Source organism: Pan paniscus, chromosome X (assembly GCF_029289425.2).
Source record: "Pan paniscus chromosome X, NHGRI_mPanPan1-v2.0_pri, whole genome shotgun sequence".
Lineage (NCBI taxonomy): Eukaryota > Metazoa > Chordata > Mammalia > Primates > Hominidae > Pan > Pan paniscus.
Window position 1 is genome coordinate 49,353,805 of NC_073272.2, and position 11,813 is coordinate 49,365,617.

General features: G+C 40.8%; 1 long non-coding RNA gene across 1 annotated transcript in view; it reads left to right on the forward strand.

Moving 5' to 3' along the window:
* LOC134729771 (uncharacterized) overlaps positions 1 to 9,820 on the forward strand; it is a 29,830-nt gene extending 20,010 nt beyond the window's left edge. The window contains exon 4 of the long non-coding RNA XR_010111203.1: positions 9,026 to 9,820. This is a non-coding gene — a long non-coding RNA (uncharacterized LOC134729771). The remainder of the gene's footprint in view (positions 1 to 9,025) is intronic.
* The last annotated feature ends 1,993 nt before the right edge of the window (positions 9,821 to 11,813 follow it).

Here is an 11,813-nt window from a genome sequence, read left to right on the forward strand (position 1 = left end):
TCTGTCCTGCCTTTCACTTCTGGGCCCCCTCCCCCCACCACCCTGCTGTGAGTGTGCCCTGTCCTTTCCAGCCTGTCCTGTCACACCTATTTCACACCTGTAGGTTTGCCAGAAGGTGACTTCTGCCACATCTGCCTTTGCCAGCCCCCAGCCAGGCCTTCTGTGCCATTGGAGGTGCGTCCAGTAGTGTTGCTTGTGGGTGCTGGTATGTCTCCAATGACAGACCTGAACGACCTTTCCTGTTTTTTTTCCTATGCTCACTGATTCCTTATGATTTTTTTTTTTGTTGTTGTTGTTTTTAAGACGGAGTCTCGCCCTGTTGCCCAGGCTGGAGTGTGGTGGCCCGATCTTGGCTCACTGCAACCTCTGCCTCCAGGGTTCAAGTGATTCTCCTGCCTCAGCCTCCTGAGTAGCTGGGATTACAGACGCGCACCTGGCATTTTTTTTGTATTTTTAGTAGAGATGGGGTTTTACCATGTTGGCCAGGCTGGTCTCGAACTCCTGACCTCAGGTGATCCGCCTGCCTCGGCCTCCCAAAGTGCTGGGATGACAGGCGTGAGTCACCACACCCAGCCCTTATGATTTTTTTTTAATCTGCTTTTATAATTACTCTCCTCCCAGGAACTCACATAGTTCTAAATGTTTAAGTGTGTTGCTCTAGACTTTATACCTCATATTCCAGTACAACTACTTTACATTACTACTTGTCTGGTACAATATCTCCTTTCTCATTACTAATATTGTGTTTCTTTCTTTTTTTTCAATTTGATCAGATTTCCCAGATCAGCTTTTTATTTATTTATACATCCTAATTTTATATTTATTTTATTTATATAAACTTCTATTTGTATTATATATCACTTCTTGACTTTTTGTTCTGTATTTTTATTTTACTTTTTTTGTTTAATTTTGCTGTTCTTTTTCTAATTTCCTAAGTCATGTTCCCAACTCGATCATTTTGGGGCTTCCAGTTTGTTTTTTTTTTTTTTGATAGTAAAGTATTTGAGATTATACACTTTCCTCCACATGTAGCTACGTTTCAAACACTCTGGTATGGAAGGTGAAACTACAAAATTGACTTCTCATTTTCATCCTAGGTATTGAAGAAAGCTTCTTAGGTTCTTACTGGTTAAGATAGTTTAGTGGTCTTTTTTTTTATTTTTATGTAATTATGTTTTTTTATTATGGTCAGAGAATGTAGCCTGCAGAATATGAATTTGTAAATGTTGTTCAATATTTTCTCTGTGGCCTAGGTACATGACATAATTTTGTAAAACTTTCATGGATGTAAGAGAAGAAACTATATTCTCTGTTAGATATTAGGACTTGGTGGGGACTTTTCAATCTAGTTGGATTATTTATTTTTTGTCTTTCTGTCTACTTCAGCTGTTATATTATCAAAAGGTAGAATAAATCTACCTTTTAAAACAAATTTCTTCTGTGGTTTTGTGTTTTTGGGGGGAGAGATGAATCCTAAAGTATATATCTTAGACCATTTCACACCATGTCACGTATTTTCTTTTTTTTTTTTTTCTTTTGAAATGGAGTCCCACTCTGTCACACAGGCTGGAGTGCAGTGACCTGATCTTGGCTCACTGCAACCTCTGCCTCCCAGGTTCAAGCAATTCTCCTGCCTCAGCCTCCTAAGTAGCTGGGATTACAGGCATGTGCCACCACACCTGGCTAGTTTTTGTATTTTTAGTAGAGATGTGGTTTCGCCAAATTGGCCAGGCTGGTCTCAAACTCCTGACCTCTAGTGATCTGCCCGCCTCAGCCTTCCAAAGTGCTGGGATTACAGGTGTGAGTCACTGTGCCCGGCCAGTTTCTGTTCATTTTTGTCCCTACTGTTTTCCTCATTAGTTTGGAAAGTTTTACTTTTATTAATTGTCCCATTATATACTTTTCCCATTTCCAACAGGCATGATTTATTTCCTTTACTATTTTATCCGAACATAACCGGACCTTATTTTATAGAAAAAGATGAATAGTATTACTTTCTTATTTTTCTAGAAAAATTTAAGCTGTGTATTTAAAGACTATATTTTTCTTACAGGTTGAGTTAATCCTGCTTCAAGAAATCTCACTTAACATTTTTATTCAAAATCCCCAGTGACTTCATGTATTATAATTTAACTTTTAACTGTATGAGTGTGTGCTCAGGGGTGTGTATTTTACCTCAACAGTAATTGTGAACCATTGTTTTGCTCTCTTATTTTGCGATCTCTCTTATGATTTCATATTCATTTATTTAGAATACATCCCTAAGTGTTTTCTTTAAGCAGAATAAATCAGTGAAACACTCTTCAAATTATTTCATGTCTGAAACTGTCATTCTTTTGCCCTGACCAAGGAATGGTTTCTTGGGATGGGGTACAGGGTTGGAATTCTTATCTCTCCGTGGCCTATGGTAGGCGTGTCCAGTCTTTTGGCTTCCACGGGTCACACTGGAAGAAGAAGAATTGTCTTGGACCACACATACAATGAGCTAAAAAAAAATAGCAAAACAAATCTCAAAATATTTTAAGAAAGTTTACCAATTTGTGTTGGGCTGCATTCAAAGATGTCCTGGGCTACATGTGGCCCATGGGCCGCAGATTGGACAAGATTGGTCTATGGGAAGTAGCTTCTGAGATAACCCTCAGTGATCCCTGCCTCCTGGAATTCATCACCCTGTGTAATTCCCTCCATTTGAGTAACTTGCTTCTAACCAATACAATACCTTAACATTGAGAGGATGCCACCTTTGTGGTTAGATTACAAGAGATCATAGCTTCTGTCTTGGTGACAGGCTCTTTCCCTTGTTGGTTTTGGCAACATGTTGGGAAGGCCCATGTAGCAAGGATAGCCTCCAACTATCAGAAACTGAGACTTTCAGTACATCCCAACATCCCCAAAGGGATAGAATCCTGGAACAACCACATAAGTGAGCTTGGAAGTAAGTCTTTCCCCAGTTCAGCCTTCAGATGAAGCCACAACCCCTGGATGACACCTTGATTGTAGCCCTATGAGAGACTCTGAAACAGAGGACCCAGCTAAGCCATACCCAGATTCCTAACCTACAGAAACCATGAGATGTGTGTGTTTTTAAGCCCATCAAGTTTGTGGTAATTTATAATACAGCAATAGATAACTAATACATGGTCTGTAGATGTTAAATGACATCTGAATTCAATTTTTGTCAATGAGATATCTGCTGCTGGTCTTATTCCTCTCCCTTGTATAAAACTTGTTTCTGCATGGAAGTGTTTAAGAATTTCTCCTCATCTTTGGACTATAAGACTGTAACCTTTATCTGCAAAACAGAGAGAGATTTTTAAAAAGGCTGTAACCAAATTTGGTCATTGCAAGGGTTCCTGTGGTGATTAATTATTTTTAGCAGCTTTGTGGGGGAGGATCAGTGATTTAGTGATCACCTTTTACTGTACATCAGAATCTTCTGTGGAGTTGAGATGGAAGAGATGGGGGGATGTGGAGGGTTCATCCCCATGGCCTAGGGGAGAGGGGGAGGCAGCTCCCTGCAGGGTGTCTAGGGGGAGATCCGAGTGGGAGCAGCCACCAGCCATAGCCAGGGAGACACTATCCCCCACCCCAGCACGGATCCTTCCCTCTCCATTGATTCTTTACAGATGTCAGCTGATTCTCACCAGCACTCCCTTTCCCCCCTCCTCTGGGGATGTGCCGATTTCTTCTCTATCCTGATTTAGGTATAGAAAAACCCTTTTTTCTTTGGAACTTAGAGACTGGCAGGGTAGTAGGGCCACCACAGTCTCCGGGGTCCTTCCGGCTCTCCCTCCTCCCTTCAAAGATAAATAAAATGGCCCCAGAAGGCAAGTGACTCGCCCAGGCCTCTCAGGTTGGCAGTGACAGCACTAGACTGGAGCCAGGTCTCCTGACTGTGTCTTCTACCTTCACCCACCACAGCTGAGATCAACTTTCCCACTCAGAGTTCCCGTTGAGATTCTGTAAACCGAGGAGGACGATGAGTGAGCCAGGCTCTGGCTGACAGCTCCCTCCTTTCAGACTTGCCTGTGGATGCTGTCGGCTCTGGAAGGGTTCATCCTCTCAGGGGCTCAGGGTCATGCAGTCAGTAAGCCCGTATATATTCTGAAACTCTGTTGTTTTAGTTTTGTTTATTATATAAATAATTATATTCCTAATATTAAGTTATGCATTATGAATAAATACAAAGAAGAAAGTAAAAATGACCTCTAACTCTGCCATCTCCTAAATATAAATTCTATCAACAATTTGATTTATTTGCTTCCATATATTTTTTTCTGGGCATGTGCTTTGGTGCTTATGTTTGCAAGTGATCAGTATATTCATATGTGCACTTTTAGTTTAAATGAAAACTGGAATCATGTTGTTTGGTTACCTTGTTTTTTCACGTTGTATTTTAACTTAAATATTTTTCCATGGCAGCATATGTTTTTCTAAACAATTTTAACAGCTGCAAATAGCGTATCTTTGAATATATCATAATTTATATAACCAATATGCTGTTAATAAATATTTATGAAAGTTGGTTTTGGTTTTAACTGTTATGAACATCACCGTGGTAAAATTCCTACATTTAAATCTTTGTGCACATACATGATTATTTTCTACAGATATAGTTTTAGAAATTGTACTCTTGGGTCAGGGTGTAAGGACAGGTGTTAATAATAAATGGGCTGGGCGCTGTGGCTCATGCCTGTAACCTCAGCACTTTGAGAGGCAGAGGTGGGTGGATCAGTTGAGGTCAGGAGTTGCAGACCAGCCTGGTCAACATGGTGAAACCATGTCTCTACTAAAAATGCAAAAATTAGCTGGGCTTGGCGGCACACACCTATAATCCCAGCTACTTGAGAGGCTGAGGCTGGAGAATCTCTGGACCCCGGGAGGCAGAGGTTGCAGTGAGCCCAGATCGCGCCACTGCACTCCAGCCTGGGCGACAGAGCAAGACTCTTGTCTCAATAAATAAATAAAAATACAAAAATTAGCCAGGCATGGTGGCACGCGCCTATAATCCCAGCTACTTCGGAGGCTGAGACACTAGAATCACTGGCACCAGGGAGGCGGAGGTTGCAGTGAGCTGAGATCGTGCCACTGCACTCCAGCCTGTGTGACAGAACGAGACTCTGTCTCAAAAATAAATAAAAATACAAAAATTAGCCGGGCATGGTGGCGCACACCTGTAATCCCAGCTACTCCAGAGGCTGAGGCATGAGAATTGCTGGAATCTGGGAGGTGGAGGTTGCAGTAAGCTGCGCCACTGCACTCCAGCCTGGGCGACAGAGCGAAACTGTGTCTCACATAATAATAATAATAATAATAATAATAATAATAATAATAAAATAAATGAATTGGGAGGGGACAATTGCACACTTAGTCTCAATGAGAAATCTGCCTTTTTCCAAGTGCCACATGATCAGATCAGTCACACATATGCAGCTTGTGATCACAGAGGCATGGAGTTCTCTGGCTTTCCATGGGGTGCAGCCTCTTGTCCAGCGGAAGTGTGGAGATTTCCAGCCTGCTTAATCTGAGCAACACAACCTTGACTTCACAGACCTATGTCCCTACCCAAGAAAGTCAGGAAATAACCACGTTTCTCATGAGTTATCGTTAATTCATGTATTTGTTGCACCTGTTGCAGTTCAGCAGCTTTTGTGAGCTTTTAAGAATCCCTGTAGTAAAATGTACAAGTATAGCTCCATAAAAATTAGATCAGAGAAAATATAGAAAGAATGGATGAAGTCAGGATCAGAATTGATTTGGGCTGTAGGCATTTGGGCCCTAGGGTTCTGCAGAGTAAAATTAAACTGCCAGTTTCCTTCTGAGCTTCCTATCAGACATAGCTGGAAAGAAAATGCAGTTATTTGTAGGATTTACCTTGGCCTCAGGGAGAAAAATGACTACAAGGGTGAAGAAAAATTTTTCCAGGGTAATGATTTCCTGATAATTGAATGTAAACCATCTCCCACCCCCCTTATTTTTGAGACAGAGTCCTGCTCTGTTGTCCAGGCTGGAGTGCAGTGGCTCGATCTCGGCTCACTGCAAACTCCGCCTCCCAGGCTCAAGCGATTCTCCAGCCTCAGCCTCCTGACTAGCCGGGATTACAGGTACGTGCCACCATGCCTGGCTAATTTTTGTATTATTTATTTATTTATTAGAGACAGAGTCTCGCTCTATCACCCAGGCTGCAGTGCAGTGGCACCATCTCAGCTCACTGCAAACTCTGCCTCCTGGGCTCAAGGGATTCTCCAGCCTCAGCCTCCCGAGTAGCTGGGATTACAGGCATGCACCACCACACCCAGCTAATTTTTGTATTTTTTTGTAGAGACAGGGTTTCACCATGTTGGTCAGGCTGGTCTCGAACTTCTGACCTCAAGTGATCCACTGGCCTTGGCCTCCCAAAGTGCTGGGATTACAGGCATGAGCCACTGTGCTCGGCTCCAAAACCCCTTTTTGATCTTATTATGGATTATAGGTGAGGTGACCTTATACTTTATCATCCAAATTCAGAAACTTTGGAAAGTGAAAGAGGCATCATTAATAATCATGCTGGAACAGCAGGTGTAAACTGGACAGGTGGTCAACCTAATGATAAATGCGCAATAGAGTTTGCCATGGCCATCTTCTGGAGCAGTGGTTCTTCCAGTGTGTTCCCTGGACCACCACCAACAGCACCTGAGATATTGTTAGAGATGCAAATTCTTGGACCCTATGCCAGACCTAGGGAATATCTAACTTTTGGGTGTGAGGCTCAGCAGTCTGTGTGCTGACAAGCCCTCTGGGTGATTCTGATACACGCTCAATGTTGAGAACCACTGATTTAGAGCTGTCTTCCAAATAAGTCAAAGGCACAGGGCCAGTGCAGAACTCAGCCCATCGGGTTCTTCATGTGCACACCTCTCTAATTATCTTGTTTCATCTAGGTACAAACTATCCTACATTTTTATATTCCTCTGGAGCCTTTTGACACTTCTTATGCCTTAAATAGTTCAAAATTAAAGGAATATTGGAGCATACAATATGTGTTTTCAGTCTGGACTTAAAACTCTGTGTGATGGCCCTGCTCGTGGTCGGTTCCTCAAAAAAAAAAAAAAAGTCTCTATTTTTAACATGTTATCCTGAAGTACAAAATACAATGGTAACGTGGAATTTATTCTTTCAAGATACAAAAGTTAGTTTATATTTATTTCCTGTATATAGAATCCCTTAGTGGTGATCCATTAGTTCAAGTAAAAAATCCATGCTTTTCCCATGATTGTAGTCCAGCATTTGTCCTTAGTTTTTATTAATTAATTTATTTATTTATTTATTTATTATTACTTTTGCCTCACTCTGTCTCCCAGGCTGGAGTGCAGTGGCATGATCTGGGCTCACTGCAAACTCCACCTCCCGGGTTTCTAACCTCCTGATTCTCGTGCCTCAGCCTCCCGAGTAATTGGGATTACAGGTGTTTGCTAACACGCCTGGCTAATTTTTGTATTTTTGGTAGAGATGGGGTTTCGCCATGTTGGCCAGGCTGATCTGTATCTACTGACCTCAGGTTATCCAACCGCCTTGGCCTCCCAAAGTGCTGGGATTACAGGCCTGAGCTACTGCACCCAGTCTGTCCTTAGATTTTTAAACTTATTTTGCTTCCCTAACATGAGACATAGACTCCTGTCCTTTTGCATAGAGCTATTTGCACTTCCATGATGTCAGATACTTTATTTATTTTATTATTATTTTTTTTACCCCCATGCTGTTGCACTTTGCCTCACATGTTTCACTTTCCATGTTAAGCTTCCCCAACACTGGCAGGCAAACCCACTTCCCCATGGAGAATTTATCTTTCCCTCTTTTGTGCTCTCCATGTTTCCTACATGTACTTAAGCCTTGGAATTTTTTGTTTTAATCATCTCAGTAAACTTTTTTTTTTTTTTTGAGACAGAGTCTCACTCTATCACCCAGGCTGGAGTGTAGTGGCATGATCTCGGCTCACTGCAACCTCTGCCTCCCAGGTTCCAGCGATTCTCCAGCCTCAGCCTCCGAAGTAGCTGGGATTATATGTGCGTGCCACCATGCCTGGCTAATTTTTGTAGTTTTGTATTTTTAGTAGAGATGGGGTTTTGCCATGTTGGCCAGACTGGTCTCGAACTCCTGGCCTCAAGTGATCCACCTGCCTTGGCCTCCCAAACTGCTGGGATTACAGGTGTGAGCCACCACTGACTTCCATTTAGGAAGTCAATCTCATGTTTTCTGGGAGAGCTTGATGCCTTTGAAATGCCCTGAAAGTGTATTAGTCAGTGTTCTCCAGAGACACAGAGCCAATAGGGTATATGGATATAAGAGGGGATTTATTATGGAATTTGCTCACACCATTATGGAAGCCAAGAAGTCCCCACCATCTTCTTTCTGCAAGCTGGAGAACTAGAAAAGATGAAGCTGATAATATAATTCAGTTTGAGTCTGAAGTCCTGAGAACCAGGGGAGTTGATGGTACAACTATCAGTCCCAGGCCAAAGGCTTGAAAAATGGGGTAGGGGGCGAGGGGATGGTGTTGGTGTAAGCCCTGGAGTCTGAAGGCCCAAGAACCAATAGCCTCAATGTCTGAGGGCAGGAGAAGATGGATGTCCACAGCTCAAGCAGAGAGGGTGAATTTGCCCTTCCTCCATTTTTTTGTTCTATTCAGTCCCTCAATGGATTAGATGATGCCTGCCCACATTGGTGAAGACAAATCTTTACATAGTCTGCTGATTCAAATGTTAATGTTTTCTGGGAACACCCTCACAGTCACACTTAGCAATAATGTTTTACCAGCTATCTGGGCATCTTAGCCCAGTTGAGTTGATATAAAATTAACCGTCACAGAAGGTAACTCATCTTGAAAGTTCTAAACTCCCTTAACTCACTTCTTCTCTAAAAGAAGGTTTATAACTTCAATTTTTCTCTATCTTGAATTGGAATGTCTACGACTTTTATTATATGTCTGCCCAACCATTGTATGTTCAGTGTTTTGGGGGAAGATAACCTGTCTCTTCTGTTTTCACAGGTCCACATACAGAAAGAGAGGAATTGTGCCTCAGAAGCTGTATGTAATGGATGACACCCAGGAGCCTCATCTGCACCTGGACCTAATATGGTGATAAAATTTTAGGCTTGGAGCTGATACTGTAATGAGGTGAGCCTTTTGGGACCTTGGAATGGGGTGAATGTATTTTGCATGTGAGAGGGATATAAAGCATTGGTGGTCAGAGGGAAGACTCTGGTGGACACACACTAAGGTGATACATAGTGAGTCACACAATCTTGTATAATTTCCTCTCCTTGGGTGCAGGTAGAATCTCTGTGACTTGTTTCTAACAAATAGAATATGGCGAAGGTGATGGGATATCACTCCCTTGATCAGGTTATATTACAGTCAAAGATGATATGATGTAACTCCCATGATTTCATTACATTATCTAACACTCTGCTTTAGTAGACTGGCACAAGAGATTCTCCTTACTGGCTTAATGAGGTAAGCGTCCATATTGAGGAAACCCACATGGCAAGAAACTGCAGGCAGCCTCTAGAAACCATGGGTGGCCTCTTCAATTTGAAGGTAGCTTCCAGCTGACAACCAGTAAGAAGCCAGGGCCCTCAGTCATGTAGCTGCAAGAAAATAAAATCTGCCAATGACGTGAATGATCTGGGAAGTGGATTCTTCCCCAGTCAAGTTTCCAGATGAAAATATAGCCTGGCTGACACCTTGTGAGATCCTGAACAGAGGACTTAGTTAAGCTATGTGTGAACTTTTGACACACAGAAACTGTGAAATAATAAAAGTGTGTTGTCTTAAGCTACTAAGTTCGTGGGAATTTGTTATGCAGCAATGGAAAACTAATAGGATATCTCATGCCCTATTTCATTGTTTCACATTTTCCTCAATGTCTACTGTATAAAGCTCCATTTTGTATCTGGGCTTCTGATTATTTTGTGTACTGCATATGTGGACAATATGCATATTTTCATTTTTCGTTCAGTTGCTTCTGTTCCATGAAATAGTTCTTAACTACTCTAGTGTATTTTTTTCACTTGTTTGATTCCCTAGTCTGCAAATTCTTCAAACTAGAGAGTTTTAAACCATATGGTATTTGATGCTTTTGTCCTTTTATTTTAAGTAAATCCTTGGTAATAAGGGATTATATTTTACTTTTCATTACTGCAGTGCTAAGGACATAGAACCTATTTAGAATATTGAAGGTATTAAATATATGGAGGTAGTCAGAGGAGAATATTTTGTTTTATTTTTAAAATGTCTGGTGAGAGAAACTCAAAGGAACATAAATTATACCTGAAAAGAGAAAACAATGGCTTTAAAGCCAAAATTATTAGGCTTTCTACAATAATCCCCTCCAATATAATGGAAATCTAGTAAAAACAATTGTATAAAAACAAGTGGCAGAGTGTATCTGCTTTTGGAGTGCAAAAAAAATATGTTCCCTGAATTCAGATATGGAAGATTGAGAGTAATTTTCGTACAGTGGACACTTAATTTATTCTTGAGCCCATATAAATTTTGTATTGCTGGAAATAGGCATGAAAATTAAGCTTTCTGGAGAAGAACATGAACTTAAGATTGGAATTGCAAATAAACTGGATTTTGAAGGCAATTTCATGAATAATTTGTGGAATGCAAAATCACCTACACAGTCATTTTAAAGACTGATGACTCTTGATCTCTTCATTTATGTATGTTACTGACTCTGTAGGACAAGGGACTTACAGATGAGTTTTTCAACCCAAGAGTAAATTCTTTGCAATGGACATTGTGGCAATAATCTCAATGATGAAAGGTGCAACACAGGTTAAATGGAAAATTGAAAGTGGAAAAAATACCAAATCAATTTTTAGGAATCCAATGCTTATGTTCTCTAGAATAACTAAAAATCATAACATGTAGGAGTAAAAATATAAAGGTGAAAGAAGAGAGGCTTTTACACAGGACAGAGCTAACATCTAGTATATCAGGCTCACCAAAAAAGGGAAAACAAACTGCATTTAATCAGATTATGCTCAATATCTAAAATTCATGGTGGAATACGAAAATGGCATAATTTACTCATTCTATAAATATTTTGTGAAAACTTACTATGTCACATATTCTATCAGAACATCACTGTTTCCCATTCTGGGCAAAGATGATATATGAATTATGGTAATTCTAAGCTGCTTTACCAAACAGACTCCAAGATAAATAAATAATGTAGAATTGTGTTGCTCTTTTATGTACTTATTTTATGTATTATTATTATTACTATACTTTAAGTTTTAGGATACATGTGCACAACATGCAGGTTTGTTACATACGTATACATATGCCATGTTGGTGTGCTGCACCCATTAACTCGTCATTTACATTAGGTATATCTCCTAATGCTATCCCTCCCCCTCCCCCCACCCCACAACAGGCCCTGGTGTGTGATGTTCCCCTTCCTGTGTCCATGTGTTCTCATTGTTCAATTTCCACCTATGAGTGAGAACATGCGGTGTTTGGTTTTTTGTCCTTGCGATAGTTTGCTGAGAATGATGGTTTCCAGCTTCATCCATGTCCCTACAAAGGACATGAACTCATCATTTTTTATGGCTGCATAGTATTCCATGGTGTATATGTGCCACATTTTCTTAATCCAGTTTATCATTGTTGGACATTTGGGTTGGTTCAAGACACATAATTGTCAGATTCACCAAAGTTGAAATGAAGGAAAAAATGTTAAGGGCAGCCAGAGAGAAAGGTCGGGTTACCCACAAAGGGAAGCCCATTAGACTAACAGCTGGTCTCTTGGCAGAAACTCTAC